The sequence below is a fragment of the Gorilla gorilla genome, chromosome 12 (assembly GCF_029281585.2).
Source record: "Gorilla gorilla gorilla isolate KB3781 chromosome 12, NHGRI_mGorGor1-v2.1_pri, whole genome shotgun sequence".
Classification (NCBI taxonomy): domain Eukaryota; kingdom Metazoa; phylum Chordata; class Mammalia; order Primates; family Hominidae; genus Gorilla; species Gorilla gorilla.
The window spans coordinates 56,087,582-56,107,507 of NC_073236.2; positions in this window are offsets into that span (position 1 = coordinate 56,087,582).

Consider the following 19,926-nt stretch of genomic DNA (forward strand, 5'->3'; position numbering starts at 1 on the left):
GGGTGGCACACCAGAGTACCCAATTTAAGCATTCGTCAAAGAATCACCTTCGCCAAAGTCCCCAGCTCAGAGTTTTGTTTTGTTTACCTCCCAGGGTAATTTGACCTACTATTAATTAAAGGTTTGGCTTTATTTCCTCTGTCATCTTTCTTTTTATTTTACCTTTTCCTTTCCTTTTCTTTCTTTTCTTTTTATTCGTTGTAATATCTTCATTGTGTTCTTTTATCAGCTCTCTTCTTTTTATTTTCTTTTTTTCCTTAAAGTGTTTTCATTTTTGTTATTTCATCAGCTTTCTTTCTTTCTCTTTTGTGTGTGTGTGTGTGTGTGTGTGTGTGTGTGTGTGTGTGTTTTCTTACTGCTGGTTTCTCTCTCATATCAAGATATCCTTTATTGGCTATTTTCTTTAAGAAGGAATAAATAAGTTGATTCCTTTGGAGAGCTAGTGTGAGTTTCCTCTGCCCGTGTTTAAGATCTGTTTCACCATGAGCTTTTCTTCTCACATGAAGAATTACAATAATACAATAATAGCTGGAGGCTTTAACACCCCGCTTTCAGCATTGGAGAGTTCTTCCAGACATAAAATAAATAAAGAAAAATCAGACTTAACCCGCACTTTAGGCCAAATGAATCTGATAGATATTTACAGAACATTTCATCCAAGAGCTGTGGAATACACATTCTTTTCCTCAGCACATGGATTATTCCCAAGGATAGACCATATGTTAGGTCACAAAACAAGTATTAAAACATTCAAAAAATTGAAATAATATCAAGCACCTTTTCTGACCACAATGGAATAAAACTAGAATTTTGGAAGCTATACAAATACAAGAAAATTGAACAATATGCTCATAAATGACCAGTGGTCAATAAAGAAATTTAGAAGGAAATTGAAAAATTTCTTGAAAAAAATGATAATGGAAACACAACATACCAAAACCTATGGAATACAGCACAAGTAGTACTCAGAGGAAAGTTTATAGTTACAAGTGCCTACATAAAAAAAGAGGAAAAAATTCAAATGAGCAATCTAATAATACATCTTAAAGAACTAGAAAAGCAAGACCAAACCAAACCTAAAATTAGAAGAAAAGAAATAATAAAGATCTGAGCATAAATAAATGGAATTGAAATGGAAAAAATACAAAGACCAATGAAACAAAAAATGATGTTTTGAGAAGTTAATCAAAATTGACAAACCTTTAGCCAGACTAAGAAAAAAAGAGATAAGATACAAATAAAGTCAGAAATAAAAAAGGAAACATCACAACTAATCCTGCAGAAATACAAAGGATCATTAGTGACTACTATGAGCAACTATATGCCAATAAATTGGAAAATATGGAAGAAATGAGTAAATTCCTGGATACATAAAACCTACCAAAATTGAACCAAAAAGAAATCCAAAACCTGAACAGAACAATAAAAATTAATGATATTGAAGTTGTAATAAAACATCTCCCAGTAAAGAAAAGTCTGGGACCTTATGGCTTCACTGCTGAGTTCTGCCAAACATTGAAAGAAGAGCTATTACCAAACTACTCAAATTATTCCAAAAAATAGAGGAGGAAGAAATACTTCCAAACTAATTCTGTGGGAGCATTATTACCCTGATACCAAAACCAGACAAAGCACATGAAAAACAGAAAACCACAGGCCAATATCTCTGATGAATATTAATGCAAAATTCCTCAAGCAAAATACTAGCAAATCAAATTCAACACTACATTAGAAAGATCACTTATCGTGACCAAGTGGGATTTATCCCAGGGATGCAAGAATGGTTCAACACATGCATATCAATCAATGTGATACATCATATCAACAAAATGAAAGATAAAAACATATTATTTTAATTGGTGCTGAACAAGCATTTGATACAACATCCCTTCATGATAAAAATCCTCAGAAAACTGGGGTAGAAAGAACATTTCTCAACATAATAAAAGTCATATGTAACAGACCCACAGCTAGTAACATACTAAATGGGGCATGACAGACCCAGAATAGCCAAAGCTATGCTAAGCAAAAATAACAAAACTGGAGGATCACATTACCTGTCTTCAAATTACACTACAGAGATATAGTAATAAGAACAGCATAGTAATGGCATACAATCAGACATATAGACCAATGGAACAGAATAGAGAACCCAGAAACAGATCCACACACCTACAGTGAACTCATTTTTGACAAAGATGCCCAGAACACACACTGGGGAAAAGATGGTCTCTTCAATAAATGGTGCTGGGAAAGCTGGATTTCCACATGCAGAAGAATGAAACTAGACCCCTATCTCTGGCCATATACAAAATCAAATCAAAATGGATTAAAAGCCTAAATCTAAGACCTCAACCTCTGAAAATACTACAAGGAAACATTAGGGGAAAATCCCCAGAATACTGGTCTGGGCAAAAATTTCTTGAGCAACAACCCATAAGACAGGCTTCCAGAACAAAAATGGACAAATGGGATCGCGTGAAGTTAAAAAGTTTCTGCACAGCAAAGGATACAATCAACAAAGTGAAGAGACAACCCACAGAATGGGATAAAATATTTGCAAACTACCCATCTGACAACGGATTAATAACAAGAATATATGAGGAGCTCAAGCAATTCTATAGGAAAAAATTAATAATCCAATCAATAAATGGGCAAAAGATTTGAATAGACATTTCTCAAAATAATATATACAAATATCCAACAGGCATATGAAAAGATGCTCAACTTCATTGATCATCAGAGAAATGTAAATCAAAACTACAATAAGATATCTCACCCCAGCTAAAATGACTTATATCTGAAAGACAGGCAATAACATGCTGGTAAGGATGTGGAGCAAAGGAAACCCTTGTACACTGTTGATGGGAATGTAAATTAGTACAACCACTATTGAGAACAGTTTGGAGGTTCCTTCAAAAACTAAAAATAGAGCTACCATATGATCCAGCAATGCCATTTCTGGATATGTAGCAAAAAGTGAGGAAATAGGTATATTGAAGAGATATCTGCACTTCTATGCTTGTTGCAGCACTGCTTACAATAGCTAAGATTTGAAAGCAATCTATGTGTTTGTCAACAGACAAATGCATAAAAAAGTGATACACATACACAATGAAGTACTATTCAGGCATAAATTGAATGAGATTTAGTCGTCTGCAGCATCATGTATAGAACTAGAGATCATTATGTTAAGTGAAATAAGTCAGGCACAGAAAGATAAACATCACATGTTCTCACTCATTTGTGGGATCTAAAAATAAAAGCAATTGACCTCATGGACACACAGAGTAGAAGGATGCTTACCAGAGGCTGAGAATGGTAGTGGAAGGGTGGTGGTTGGGGGATGGTTAATAGGTACAAAAAATATTTAAAAAGAATGATAAGACCTACTATTTGATAGCACCACAGAGTGATTATAGTCAATAATAATTACATATATTAAAATCACTTAAAGAATGTAATTGGATTGTTTGTAACTGAAGGGATAAATGTATGAGGGGATGGATACCCCATTCTCCATGACGTGTTTATTTCACATTGCATGCCTGTATGAAAACATTTCATGTACCCCATACTATGTACACACATAAATTAAATATTAAAAAAGCAAATAATGATTCGATGATGGCAGTAATACTGATGATGAAAACAACATATTTGTTAAATGTCATCAGGTCATATAGTAATTATTTTATTTATCACTCTTTCATATCTTGAATATATAGTTACATATTTTGTAGGTGAAAATTCTGAGGAACAGATGTGCTAAGTAATTTTTCTGAAGTCAGAGATCCAGAAAGTAAATACAAATCCTGATATGTTTGATTTTTACTTGATATTTCAAATTAAATGGTTCAGCCTCAAATATAACCACAGGTAATAGAGACAAAAGAAATATGTGTTATTTGTGCTTGGAAAATATATATATTTCAAAGTTTTCTGTGCCTTGAATTTGACATGTCTAATTTCCTACCCAGTTCATTTTAAGGAATTATATAATTAAGTTTGCACTTAACTGGTTCAAAGATCAAACAAGATAATACCAACATTGGTGATAGCATTCTGATTTCCTTCTATTTAGTTTAGTCTTTAGCAAAGCAGTGACAAAAAAATGTGCATGGATGAGTACATAGCTTCATGCATCAGTTCACTAAATATTATCCACTCTTTACTATAACTCAGCAGCCACAGATGCTAGCAATATACATACTTATAAATTTATCATCCTTGCTATTGTGGGTCCCCAGTTATTTGAGAAATATCGTGTAAAAAAGTAATGATAGCACAATGTGACAAGGAGGAACAACATAACTTTACCTGATGAAATGAGGCTATGGTTATTAATAAGACATTTAGAAGGATATGACAATGTTGAGCTGGATAGTAAAGGATAGACATGTTCCAGGCATATCTGGTAAGTAAGAGATTGCAGAGATAGAAAACAATATGTAACAAAGGATGGTTACATGAAACAGCCTGGTGTTAATGAATCAAACATAATTGAAGCAACTCTGATGCCAATACACTTACAGAACATGTAAAGAGAGAGGAATATATTAGTTAGAATTCATTCTTTTTGCTATTATTTCTTTATTTTTTATTGAGATAAGATTCACATAACATAAACTTAATGATTTTAATGTTATTATTTTTATTTTTTAAGAATCCCAACTAAATTAACCATTTTAAATTGAACAAATCAGTGGCATTTAGTACATTCTCATTATTGTGCAACTACCATCCCCCTCTAGTTCTAAAATCCATCCATCACTCCAAAAGAAAACCTTGTACCCAATAAGCAGTTATTCCCCATTCCACACTCTCTCTAGACCCTGACACCCACCAATCTGCTTTCTGTTTCTATGGAATTACTTATTTTTGACATTTTTATATAAATGGAACAAAACAATATGTGATTTTTTGTGTGTTTCATTCTTTTTATTTAGCATAAAGTCTTAAAGGTTAATCCACATTTTAGTATATATTGATACTTCATTTTTTATGGCTGAATAATATTCCATTGTGCACCTACACCACAATTTGTTTATCCACTGATGAACATCAATGTGTACACTGTATAAAAGTGTGAGTTTTAGTACCAGTTTTCAATTCTTTTGGATATATACCTAGGAGTGAAACATCCAGGTCATTCTATGTTTTACTTTTGAGGAAACACTAAACTGTTTTTCACAGTAGCTGCATCATTTACACTTTCAGTTAAGATTCATAGTGACCAAACAGAAAACTTTTTTAAAGTGTCTAAGAGAAATTAATTTTTTTCTCTCATAAAAAGTACAGTTATAAATTGGAGGTTACATGACATCTCTCTATTTTAGTAATCCTACCTTCTTCTACTTCAAAGATCAACGAACTGTTGTGCACAGCTGCCTGTATCTGTAAACTAAGTCTTATTGATCCATAGCTATTCCCATTCATTTACTTACTCTCTACAGCAGTTTAGACACAGCATTGTAGCGTTGAGTGGTTGACATGAAGAAAATATGGCCTGCAAAGCCAAAAATACTTATCGTCTGGCCTTTTAGAAAAAATGTTTTTTAAATTCTACATTTATTTTTCTGACCTGTCATCCTTAGCTAGGGCTTTCTACTCATAGTCTTAGATGGCTATTTAAGCTCTAGTCATCATATTCTCAATCCAACCATCCACAAGAAGGAAGAGAAAAAGAAGGTCATATCTGTCTTTAAAAACACACTTCCCTGCAGAATCTCAATCACTTTCCATTCTCCCAAATTAGTTCCACACCTGTAACTAGCTGCAAAAGACTCAGGGAAATGTAGTCTTTATTTCAGGTGGCTAGAAAGTCATCTAAAAATTGGATTCAATAACTCTAGCACAGAGACAGTATCCACCAGAGGAACTGGTGTACATCCTAGATTTATCCAGTTTCCCTGAAAATTGTAGAATCTGGGCAGGCAGGTGGAAGGGAAGAGCTCTCCAAGACAAAGTAAAGAACCTAAGAACAAATTAAGGTCCTTGTTACCCATTCTGATCATCTCACAATTAGAAATACATAGATGAGTAATAAATCTCTATCTTCCTTGATAAACTGAGTGATTTCTGAGTTCACTAGGCCTCATTTTCTGGTTAATTAAAAGTCTGATTAAAGCTTTACGTTTTATAATCGAGTTCAATGTAGCATCATCCCTAGTTCTAATTGGAGTTTCAAGGTTTTCCATACGGAGAGGGATTGAAATTCAGGGAAGATGTCAATGCTGAACTTTGTAGGATTGGGATAACCAATAGATGTTATTTTTTCTGAAAGGGAAAGGCTTTAAATATTTCTACATTAGCTTAGGGAGAAATATCCATAGAAGAAATAAGAATGAGCAAATTTTGTGCAAAGCAGCATTAATTTTAACATATATTCCAAGGATATGAAGCTTGGAGATGTTAATGCCTCTGCCTAGAGTCACACTAAAAATATGTTGCAATCAGAAACGGTCTTTTCTCTCCAATTCCATCCTCCTTTCACCCTAGAAAACCACTTCTCACATTTTCACATACCCAAATTCTTCATATTTTTGAGAATTCAATGCAAGATCCATGATGATCACAAAAACCATATACAACTTGCTGTCTATCTCACTCATGCAGCAGTATCTTACATAGTTATCTTACATAGTTATCTAAATATTTATTAAACACCTACTATATATAAGGCACAGTTTTAGGACCTGGGGATACAGTAAGCAGACAAAATTTCCTGCTGTCATGCAGTATGCAATCTACTGAGGAAGGCTAAACAGGTATATAATAATTAATTAGATGTATATTGAATTCCCTAGAGATATATATAAAAAAAGAAAGCGAGCATGGAAGGAAGATAAGAATTTTTGTAGGTTGCATTTTTAAATTAAGGTAGCTAGTTGTAGACCTCACTGAGAAGGTCATATTTGAATAAATTTCTGAGGCGGTGAAGGAGTAAGCAATTTGGAGATCAAGAACAAGAGCATTTGTAGGCTGAGGGAGGATCCAGTGGAAATGTCCTGTGGTCTAAGTGTGTCTGGTATGTTCAAAGACCAGCAAGAAGACCCTTTGTGCTACAGTGGGGGGAGCTAGATGGAGCACAGTGGGGAGAAGATGAAAGAAATGTTACAGGTGGGCAGGAGGTGGCAAACACATTTATGTGCCTTTATTGTCATTGTTGGGATTCTGTGTTTCTCTGTGAGTAAGTTGGGATGATATGTTGGAGAAAACAGCAGACCCAATTCTTGTTGTTGTCCTAAAGTGAAGCGAAGGAGATAGACGCTGATCAAGAAATCATATAAGTAAAAGTAAAAATAAATGCAAAACCAAACATAATAAATGCTAAGACCAGAGCTTGTTAAATGGATTAGACTTATTTTAAGAATCAACATTTGTGCTCAGATATAGAAGATAAGTAGATGTTAACTAGCTAAATAATGTAAGTTTAATAATACTGCCTTATTGAGTGCTGCCACACTAAGAAGCAACATTTTCAGCACTTGGCTTGGAAGAACTTGTTTAATCTTTAAAATAAAATTATAAAGATTGTATAATTATCGCTTATTACAGATGAGGAAACTGAAGTACACAGAGGACAAGTAAGTTGCTCATGTTCTCATACACACCAAATGAGAAAAATGGGACACAAAAGCAAATCATGAAGTGGTTGCTGACCTTAGATGAAGAGAATGACAAAACTCTCGGTCCTCAGTCTATAAAATTTTCTCATCAGCCTTCTTCATCTACTCTAGCTTTCTAATTCTTACTCCTATTTCAATGCCTGGCTCAAATTTTCTCCTGTCTAAAAAATTTCCTTGCTTTTCCAGCCACAGTAGATCACATTCCCAAAATCTGGTTGGAAGTTATGATCATTCTGTGATCTTTATTTAATGAGCCATTACACATTATTATGTAACATCTCATTATTTATAAGCATTTTAAATAAACTTTTTATGAAGTTTCTTTTTTTACTTTAATTTTGCAAATTGATTTTAAGTCATTATGGTGTAAGCTTAATGAAAATAATTGGGATAATTATTTATTTGTGTCCTATATAGTGTTGGGCATGAGGTACCGAAATAATATTCAACACTGAATAAAACAAAACAAAGAAATGAGTAAGAAGAAATCTCAGAAGTCTCTAGTAGCTGACATCTTTGTTTTACAGATAAGACTGGGGTTCAGAACAAAACCCTCATCTATTGACACCTAAGCCTAAAATAGTTCCTAATCCATTTAAAGTATTATTTATTTATACTGCTTTTTAGGACTCAAAGTGACATAGGGGCCAGCCACAGAGTAAGTAAGCAACGGAGTGCCCTAAAGGAGCATGAAACTCCAAAAGGAGATTTTTGGATGCAAGAACAACCTGAGATCTAAGGCATAAGGTGATGGACAAATACAAACAGGGGAGGAATCATGCAAAATAATGCAAACGAGACATGTGAACAGGATCAGTTTTCTGCCACCACCAGGGTTCTCTATGGTGCCTGTGAAGCACCAGTTTTCTTACGGACTGTAATCAACAATAACCAGAAAGTGTAAAATGTGCAGGACAGGAGGTTCGTTTCTACTCTTCTTGGTTTTAAAACTACTGGGAGCTTAAGTGCTATAAGTCTTGTAGGAGAGAACCCTGGGTGTCTACCTCAGGTCTTAAATGTCTGACTTTCTAAGCAAATTTCTAGAAGTGAATTAAGACTTATCACTTGAGCAGGGTGAAAAGAAGAAAAATATGTTTTCTACTACTTTCTACTACTTGATGTACATATTTATTAAAAGGGGGAGGTTTCCTTCCTGCCATATCATGACTTCTGAGACCTTTCCTGAAGAGAAACAGTGAAAACCATCTTCCCCTCTACCTACTGTGTCCTGGAGGAGGTAAAGTGTCTTATCTATATGAGTGTGGAAGAAGATATTAGGTGTGTATAAACAATTCATTTCTTTCTCCTTACTTTTGCAAGTGAACTGTCTGCAAGAAGTGTATATTCTGTTGCACCCACCCATCATGATGTACAACTGCCATATGTGGAATCCTACCAGTCAAGTTGTGCTGTGTACAGTTCTGCTATTTCTGAGGCTTAGTATTAAGATGTTATCATCCCAAATATAACACACTTCTGCTAATAACAGTTTGGTTAGTAGTAAAGGAATTATTTTTGCCTTCTGCCTTATGTGCTTTATTTCTTTGTCTTATAATTCCTGTCAATTTAAAGATTTTAATTTATCAGACATTGAGATGTATCTTGAAATTGATGACATGTAAAAGTTTTATTAGAGGTATTTTCTTTCTTAGCAATAAATAATAGTTGATAGTGTCTTCGATCTAATGAAATATAATTATAATTAGTTTAGAAATAAAGTTGGAGTCAGGAAGTGCAAATTTTTGTCATCATCAGTGCAATGTCCTGGGGTTAATAAAAACATACAGCTTCTGGGATAGCAAGCATTCACTTGGAGCCTGGCCACACTTGGAAATGAGTTTCACAGTCCAGCCAAGATTGCCATGTTTTATATGAAATGATAATGAAGTGGCTTCACTTTTAAGACTGTATTCTTATTGCTTCCAAATGAACACTGCCTTGTGCCCACCACTCACTCCCAGGTTTTTAACTCATAAAAATGCTGTTTGTACAAAAGAGAGAAAAGGCCCAAGGGCTTCTAAATGATGTTGATAATAAGAGATGTCAATTATCTTCACAGCACTGAGTGAAATATATTATCTGTTTAATGATCTTTAATGATCTTTGCTTAATCATAACACAAAGAATCCAACCTGTAGATCCATAATATCTGGTAGTCTACAATTTTTTTCTTCTTCTTAAAGTAGAGCTCTCGTTTAATGAAATCTGTTCAAACAGTGGGCTTTCATTTTCTGTGTATATTCCTGAAGTGCCTGGAAAAAAACAGAGAGACATACTTGCCAGGTAATCCCTTTCTAGGTTTTACTACATGCTTAGTAGAGACCAGCGAATGGGTCACATTCAAGGGGTGATGAGCAGAGTACCTGAAGTGGTGTCAGGTGTTCATGGACTTAGCACTGGCTCCTGTAGTAACCGACTCAAATATTTACTAAATCACATTTCCCCCTGAAATGTAGTCTTCTCCCCCACTGAAAGGCATCAGTTGGATTCAAATACTAAGATCTCTTCTTTTGCTCTGCTTCTTTAAACAGTTTTTTTAGGTGCCCAAATCAGTATGCCAAACAGTGGAAGAGAATATGTGAGCAATTAGAAAAAAAAAAAAAACCCTAGAAGAAAGACACTTGTGCATTTACAAGAAGTTTAAACTGTGGTTGTACCAAATATTTATATGTGTTATAAATCTAAAGTAATTGAAACAATATGAAATCAGAAAAAATTGGTGTATGATCCCCTAAAATTAACTGAATTATATTAAATGATAATTATCCACTTGATATGAGAAAGTTTGAGTTATTCCATGTAGGTCTTGGACTGATTTGTTACCTATTTATAAACCAAAATGGATTTGTTACCTACTACTACTACTAGGTAACAAATAATACTAATAGGTAACTGATTTGTTACCTATTCTTATAAATGAAAACCAATTTGTTATGTATCTTATAAACCAAAATTTAGATCTTCACCTCTTAGAGCACAGTAACATAAATTTCAACTATCATATGCAGTTAATGTCCAAAGTGAAAACATTCAAAGAAACTGAAATATGGTATAAATATATCTGAAAGTAAAGTTAAAGAAATTAAAGATAATACATTCATAACTGTGCTAAGAATGAGAAGAGATGACATCAGTAGATTCGAGATTTAACAAATTTTTGGAAAATAGAAAGTACATTGGATCACGATAAACAAATTGGAATGAGCCCCATAACCCATTCCAGATCCTGAAGGCTGCTATACATGTAAGACCTGACAAAGCCATGAGGAGCCATGTTCTGTGACTTAAGTTACGGAGTCACAAATTAAGACATAAGAACAAATAATGGCAATAAGTTCAAGTAACAATTAAAGGAGTGCCTGTCTCAGAAGGTTGTCTCCAAACTGTGGTGGCTATTACAGTAAAGACACTCATTGTAGAAAATGAATAAACTGCCTGAGAAAATCAGGTCCCAAAATGAAGCTTTTTTTATTTTGTCTTTAGAATAGTGGGAGACGTGAAGAGGACAAAACTACGTTTTTTACACTCACACAACCTAATGTGAAACCTGACAGTTGGTAGACTCAACCCATGAAGGACAAAGTTCATGGTTAAGTCTCCCATTCAGGCAAAAGATTTAGTAAAGAAAATAAGACTTCTCACATGATAAGAAAAGCTGTCTACTTCTTCTTTCATTTATATATATGGATAGACAAAACATTTTCCGGGTATCCCATTGTTAAACAGCATAATAAATCCCTTTTTTAGTAAATGTCAAAAACAGAACTCAACCAACAACAGAAAAACAGAAGAAATATTTTATTTTAGATAAGACTAGGAAATATAATGAATTACAAATTATGGAGATTGAAAGGTGAGAGAGAGTGGAACCTGACATAACAACTCTGAGAGATGAAAAGAAAACAAAACTCTTCTGAAGGAAACAGGAATAAGTATTTCACTTCAAGCTATAAACATCTGCAAAGATTTAGCTAGAGAATATCAGGTGCTGCAAGCAGTGACACGAAGGGCAGAGTCGAATAACAAAAATTTAAATCTAAATTGTTACTCCCATACCCCATTTAGTAAGACTGATTGTGTTTTGCAACCTCATGGAGATTTAAATTCTTGAGAAAACTGGCCATCCATGGCTTGAGAAAAAGGAAAAACATGCACAGTTACAGGCTTGGAAAAAGTTACAGACTGAAAGGAGAATATTTTATTTCTATCTCTGGTGATGATAGATAACCTTGGTACAGTAAAATCTTCATGCAAATAATAAATAGAAAAAAAAATGGACCAAACGAAATCTGACTGAAGGAACTGAAAAGCTACCAAGACACTTAGAAACACATGGGGCTGAGAGCCGGGCGCAGTGGCTCACGCCTGTAATCCCAGCACTTTGGCAGGCCGATGTGGGCGGATCACAAGGTCAGGAGATCGAGAGCATCCTGGCTAACACGGTGAAACCTCGTCTCTACTAAAAGTACAAAAAATTAGCCGGGCGTGGTGGCGGAGGCCTGTAGTCCCAGCTACTCTGGAGGCTGAGGCAGGAGAATGGCGTGAACCCGGGAGGCGGAGCTTGCAGTGAGCCGAGATTGCGCCACTGCACTCTAGCCTGGGCGACAGAGCAAGACTCCGTCTCAAAAAAAAAAAAAAAAAAAGAACATATGGGGCTGAGATACCCTGAAAAGAGTTGCACAGAAATCTCACAAATTGTCACCAAAGAACTTACTCATGTAACGAAATACCACCTGTTCTCTAAAAACCTATGGAGATAAAAAAAAAAAATTTAGAATTACATAAATAAATAAAAGTAACAACTTCTAGCTAGCAAAAAAAAAAAAAAAAAAGAGAGAGAGAGAGATGCAAAGAAAAGTAAGCCTGATATTCAGCACTGTTCTTCCTCTTGAACATTGGTTGAATACATACATTGGGATTGACAGACTGAGAGCAAGTTTAGAGATCAGGATCCACCAAGAATCATCCTTGGTACATACGCCAGAATTTTAGGTGAAAGCCTCTGAAGAACAATGCTATAGTCGGATTGGGTCCCTCCATAATTCACACTGAAACCTAATCCTCACTGTGGGTATATTAAGAGGTAAGGCCTTTGGGTAAGTGATTAAGGCATGAAGGCTCTGCTGTCATTAATGTGATTAGCGAATTATAAAAGGGATAAAAAAGAATGTGCTAGATAGCAGAGATAGAATTATAAAAGAGATTGAAGACTATGTGTTTGCTTCTTCCACCATGTGAGGACTCAGAAACAGGGCACTACCTGTGAAGCCTTCACTAGAAACGGAATCTGTAGGTGCCTTGATGTTGGACTTCCCAGTCTACAGAACCATGAGCAATACATTCCATGAGCAATTGTTTATAAATTACCTAGTCTAAAGTAATTTTTCATAGCAACCTGAATGTACTAAGACAAATGACAAGTAAGGTGTAGAGCAAACATGACTTGAGGAACCCTAATAAAAACTAAAGCCCATCTACATATCAGGTCATGGAATGTATTGAGGCAATGTGACCCTATACTATCTGGATGACGGAAGTAGAAGTCAATTCATTTTTTACCAGGGAAACATAATAAAGGACTTGAAATCAATTATTTGACTTACTTTAAATCTAATTAGTTATAAATTGTTAATATGCACTTTATAAGTGTATATTCTCATTGAGGATTCAATAACAACGCTATCTAAAATGGCACCCTCCCTCCAAAATTTTCCTTTAACTCTTTGCTATTTAGTCCTTATCTCTAACTCATTATGAAGTTTAGTTTTCATGTGGCTTTTCTGTCTCCCTCAATGCAATGTAAGCTGGCCATGTGAAGAATGTTTTGCTTATTGTATCCCCAACATGTAGAACAGAGCATGGCCTAGAATTTGCACTCAAGAAATATTTGTTGAATAAAAGATATTCATTTTTAACTTACATAATACCCTCATGGTTACAGGACCTGAGGGAATTATGCTAGCAGTCTAACAGTGATTATTATATCTTCTTGATGGGGGATTGTAATCTTTTCCTTGAAATTTATTTTTCATATTTTGTACCATTACCATGTATTATTTTTGAAAGCACCTTTTAAACATGTGATTTCATTGAAAGCTACCAAATTAAAAACTACCAAGTTCTCTCCCTTTTACAGATTCAATGTTCAAACTCAGAAATATTTACCAAAAATATGTATAGTATTTTAGCACAATCATGCTGTGTATAATTATATCATCTCCTGTGTTCCCCATGTTGGCATACCTATGAGTTATCCAGGTTAGGTTGGATGACTGTGGCCATGGAACAGAGCCAATTAGCCAGACTCTGAAAATTACTCCCTCCAGCCTCTTCCCACAATCCAGGACTGAAAAAAATAAAGATTTATTTCTATCTCTGGTGATGGTAGATAAGCTTGGTACAGTACAATCTTCATGCACATAATAAATATAAAAAATGGACCAAATATAATCTGATTAAGGAAACTGAAAAACTACCTGGGCACTTAGTCCAGGTCCCTATCATTACACAGTACCCCAAAAGACATGGAGATGGAAAGTATCACGATTGAGGAGACTCTGTTTTAGAGAATACCTAGTACACATGTTGCCAATGTATGTTGCCATCTAGGCTCATTTATTTTATTTTCTTCCACAAGGATAGGGCATATTGAAATATGTAATTTAATTACGAATACAACCTATTTTTTTTTTTTTGAGATGGAGTTTTTGCTCTGTTGCCCAGGCTGGAGTGCAATGGTGCGATCTCAGCTCACTGCAGCTTCTGCCTCCTGGGTTCAAGCAATTCTCCTGCCTCAGCCTCCTGAGTATCTGGGACTACAGGCACCTGCCACCATGCCTGGCTAATTTTTGTATTTTTAGTAGAGATGAGGTTTCACCATGTTGGCCAGGCTGCTCTCGAACTCCTGACCTCAGGTGATCCACCCACCTTGGCCTCCCAAAGTGCTAGGATTACAGGCATGAGCCACTGCACCTGGCCAGCAACAACCAATAATTAATGATCAATGATTAATCATATTAAGAATGTCCTACCAATAGGTGATGACTAGTGTAACTTCGCTGAGCAGTTATAATTATAGCATACAAAAGAACACATAGTTTAGTGACTTGCATTGCTCAAAAAATTTCTATGAAATTTTCTGAAATACTAGATATATCTTCCAGACTAATATAAATATTTTAATGGGTACATTTACATGTGGGGCTTGTCAACTGAAAAAATTATATAGAAGCTAAAATTTCTCAATTCATTTTATAGAATCCTAGCATTTAAGCTTCTGACCATTACCCACTTTACAGCACACCAAACCTGCAAACCATACCTGCACATCACATACTGACAAAGTCTGGAAGATGACTTAAGGACTAAAAGGAGATGACTTAAGGAGTAAAACCTTCTACAAAGCTATAGTAACTAAAACAGCATGGGAATGTTATAAAAACAGACACAAAGACCAATGGAACAGAAGAGAGAACCTAGAAATAAATCCACATATTTATAGCCAAATAATTTTCAATAAAGGTGCCAAGAACATACGTTGTGGAAAGGACAGCCTCCTTAAATAATGGTACTGGGAAAACTGGATTTTCATATGCAGAAGAACAAAACTAGACCCCTATCTCTTACCATATACAAAAATCATCTCCAAATGCGTGAAAGATTTAAATGTAAGGCTCCAAACTATACCACTACTGGAAAAAAACATACGGGAATAATTTAATAACATCGGCTTGAAAAAAAATTCGTATAGGTCTGCCTTCAAAAGCAAAGGCAACCAAAACAAAAACAGACAAATGAGACTATATCAAACTGTAAAACTCATGCACAGCTGAGGAAGTAACAGAGCAAAGAGACAATCTGTAGAGTGAGAATGTCTGGAAATCATTTATCCTCACAGGATTAATATCCAGAACATACAAAGAACTCAATACAACAGCAAAACAAGCAAACAAACAAATAATTCTATTAAAATGTATGCAAAGTATCTGAATAAACATTTTTCAAAAGAAGACATATGAATGGCCTAGAAGTACAGGAAAAAATGCCCAACATCACTAACCATTAGGGAAATGCAAATAAAAACCACAATCATCTATCATCTCATCCTACTTAGAATAATTATCATCAAAAAAAAAAAACAAAAAATAATATATGCTGTTGGGATGCAGAGAGAAGGAACCCTATACACTGTGAGAATGTAAATTAGTATAACCTTTATGAAAAACAGTATTGAGTTTTCTCAAAAAACTACAAATAGAATTACTTTATGGGACCCAGCAATCTCACTACTGGGTATTTTTCCAAAGGAAAGGAAATTAGTATATTGAAGAGATATCTTCACACCCATGTTTAATGCAGCACTAGTCACGATAGCTAAGATATGGAAATAATCTAAATACTCATACACAGATAAACAGATAAAGAAAATGGAATGGAAGACTATCAAGTCATGAAAAAGAATAAAATCTTGTCATTTGTGGCAACATACATGAGCCTGGAGGACATTATGTGAAATAAGCAAGGCACAAAACAATAAATACCACACATTCTCACTCATATGTAGGAGCTGAAAAAAGTTGATCTCATAGAAGGAGAGAGTATAATTGTGGTTGTGAGACACTGGGAAGGGAGCAGCGTGGGGAGGATAGACAGAGATTAGTTAACAGATACAAAACTATAGCTAGCTAGGATGAACAAGATCCAGTATTCTATAATACTACGGATGACTGTAGGTAACAATAATTTATTGTATATTTCGAATAGCTAGAAGAAAAATTTTTTAATTTTCCCAATGCAAAGAAATGGTAATTGTTCAAGGTGATGGATATACTAATTACTCTGATTTTATCACTACACATTGTATATATGTATCAAAATATCACTCTGCATCCCATATATAAGTACAATTATTATTTGTGAACAAAAATAAAAAAGAATCCACTAAAAAAAGAAAATGCTTACACATCTTAGACTTAGTGTTCCTCCAAGAAAGTGGTTGGATCCCATCTCATTGCTCACTCTGCATTTAAGCTTGTCAGTCAGAAAGCCACTATCTAGCACCCAGTGTCTTTGCTTTAAAAAAAAAAAAAACTCTTAAATATACTTAAACAAATAAGGCAATAAAAAAGCAAGCAAGCAAGTAAAAGCAAGCAAGCAAGTAAGAAAGAGAAGACGGAATCAAAGGAGGGAGGTAGGAAAGAAAAAATAGGCATTTGAGACATTTAAAATCTTAATATCAGAAACTTTGAAAAACATAAATACTGCAGAGACTAGAAGAAAACTTTAACACATATTTTAATATGCTGAGGCATAAATTATATTTCCTCATTGAAAAAGAATATGATGCTATTTAAAAGGGAGGATTTGTATAAAAGAACAAGCTGTTGAAAATCATAAAGAGAACTAACATACAAAAGTAAATATAATAGTGAGAAGAAAAAGTTGATGAAAAATTTCAGTAAGCAGCACAAAAAATGAAGAGATGAATTTTAAGTGAGGAAAAAAGTAAAAAAAAATAAAAAAGAGAGAGAAGGCAAATCAAATCAGGAGGTCCAACATATCAATAAACATTCCAATAAAAATCAGTAAAACAAAGGAAATAAATAATAAATAATAATCCTAAAATTTTCCAGAACTAAAGAACTTTAAGTCCAAGCTGGAAGGGCCCACAAAATGCCCACTGCAATGAGTGAAAGGGACTGACTAGCAATAAATACATCATTGAAATTATTTAGACCATCAAAGTAAAAAGATATTCCAAAAATATTCGAAGAAAGGCAAAAGATATGGGACATAAAAAGAAGGGGAAATTGAACTTTTTAGTAGCAACAATGAAATGCAAAAGGCCAGAAATTACTCCGCAACTTTGAGGAGAAATTATTTTTAACCGGGAATTTTATATCCAAATTATCACTCAAGGGAGAGAGTTAAAAAAAAATTGGTATTATGAACATTACAAAAATATTACTTCCCTTGCCTCGAGCTCCTTTAGGATTGCTTCTAAAAATTCAAGAATGAATAAAGAGGAAGACATGGGATCTATTAAACTGGAGATTCAACACATGAGATAAGGAAGGAAGATGGATTGGAGGAGCATAAAGGGAAGTGTTGTGATGAAAGGCAGGCAGCAGAACAACAGAGCATCTAGGCCAGATTGGCTCCAGAGGTTGTAGAATGCTCAGGTCTATGTCTCAAGGATGACCATATGTTTTAATCAAAGAAATGTCTTACTAAAAGTAGCAGAAATAAACAGAAAATACTGGAATAAACTAACAAAAATGAAGTGAATTAAGGCAGCAGTCATTCACTTATTCAATTCTGTATACTAAAAATATATGAGGCCTACATAAATTTGTAGGTCAGTTTTTACAAACCTTGAAGAGTATACATTCTTTTCAAATACAAGTGATCTCAGGTTAGAAAGAAAAGGTGAGGTACCCAAATCATTCCGTGAGGTTAGATAATCTTGATAATTGCACATGTATAACCTAAGAAAAGTATAAGTATCATATTTAAATACATAGATAACCAATTTCTAAATAGATTATTTACAAACTAAATTTACATTTTACTTTACTAAAAACAAGTAGAATAAATTGGATTTATCCCAGAACCTACCACTGCAATTCATCATTATATTAACATCATTAAGGAAAAAAGCCCAATAAGTTTTAGAATATAATTAAACTGTATTAATAAATTCATTGTTAAGAACCTAATTTGAGGCCGGGCGCGGTGGCTCACGCCTGTAATCCCAGCACTTTGGGAGGCCGAGGCGGACGGATCACGAGGTCAGGAGATCGAGACCATCCTGGCTAACACGGTGAAACCCCGTCTCTACTAAAAATACAAAAAATTAGCCGGGCGTGGTAGTGGGCGCCTGTAGTCCCAGCTACTCGGGAGGCTGAGGCAGGAGAATGGCGTGAATCCAGGAGGTGGAGCTTGCAGTGAGCCGAGATCGCGCCACTGCACTTCCAGCCTGGGCGACAAAGCAAGACTGCGTCTCAAAAAAAAAAAAAAAAAAAAAAAAAGAACCTAATTTGATGGGGGAAAAACAATACTCAGTAAATTTCAAAACTCATTATCTAAAATATAATTTATATATTAACATGCTAATGTATAAAATCTTAATTTTATGGAGGAAGAAATAGATCTAGTATCTGTAAGATTCAAAACCCGTTCATAATTTTAAAAAGGAAAAACTTGTATTAAATTAGCAATAGAAGAAAACTTCTTTAATCACTAAATGTTACCTACATACCATCCCACTTTGGACAAATCATACCTGATGATTACACTGGATGTGTACCCTTTTAAGACAAGAAAAAAAACCCAGAAATATTCTATATCATTATTATGACTTTAGATTTCATTATGCAACCTACTGATAAAATAAAAGAAATATTAGAATTGCAAAACATATACAATGTTATAACTTGTAAATTAAATACTAGGATTGTTTGTATAGAAAGCATAACATAATATATAGTCACACAATTATAACTAAAAAAAGTCCAGAAAGGCCAGGCGCGGTGGCTCACGCCTGTAATCCCAGCACTATGGGAGGCTGAGGTGGGTGGATCACGAGGTCAAGAGATCGAAACCGTCCTGGCTAACACGGTGAAACCCTGTCTCTGCTAAAAAATACAAAAAATCAGCCAGGCGTGGTGGCAGGCGCCTGTAGTCCCAGCTACTCGGGAGGCTGAGGAAGGAGAATGGCGTGAACCCAGGAGGCAGAGCTTGCAGTGAGCCAAGATGGAGCCACTGACCTCCAGTCTGGGCCACAGAGAGAGACTCTGTCTCAAGAAAAAAAAAAAAAAGTCCAGAAATATGGCTGAAAAACTTTCCATAAAAAAACCTAATAGCAATTTTAAAATAAAAAGCGTATGTATATATATAATTTCAAAATTATAGCAAGTTAGAATGTAATGTAAAATAAATATGCAATAACCTTATGGGGAAATATTCAAAATGCTCTCGAAGGGCATGAAAGAAAATCCAAATAATTATGAGCATAATCTTGGATCCAAAGTCTTAATACTTCAGGAATGTCATTTTCCCTCAAATTAATCTAAAAATCCAATGAATTTTCAGAATTCTATGCTTTTAGAGTTTCTACACTTTTAGAATTTAGCAATCTAATTCTAAAAGTGGTATGAAAAAAATTTAAAGACCAATCCAAAAGCGGGCAAAGATTTAGAGAAATGAAAACTCATAGCAACTGCTGATAGTATAAATTGGTACAAAAACTTCGGAGAATAACTTTATGATACTGAATCAATTTTCAGATGAACAT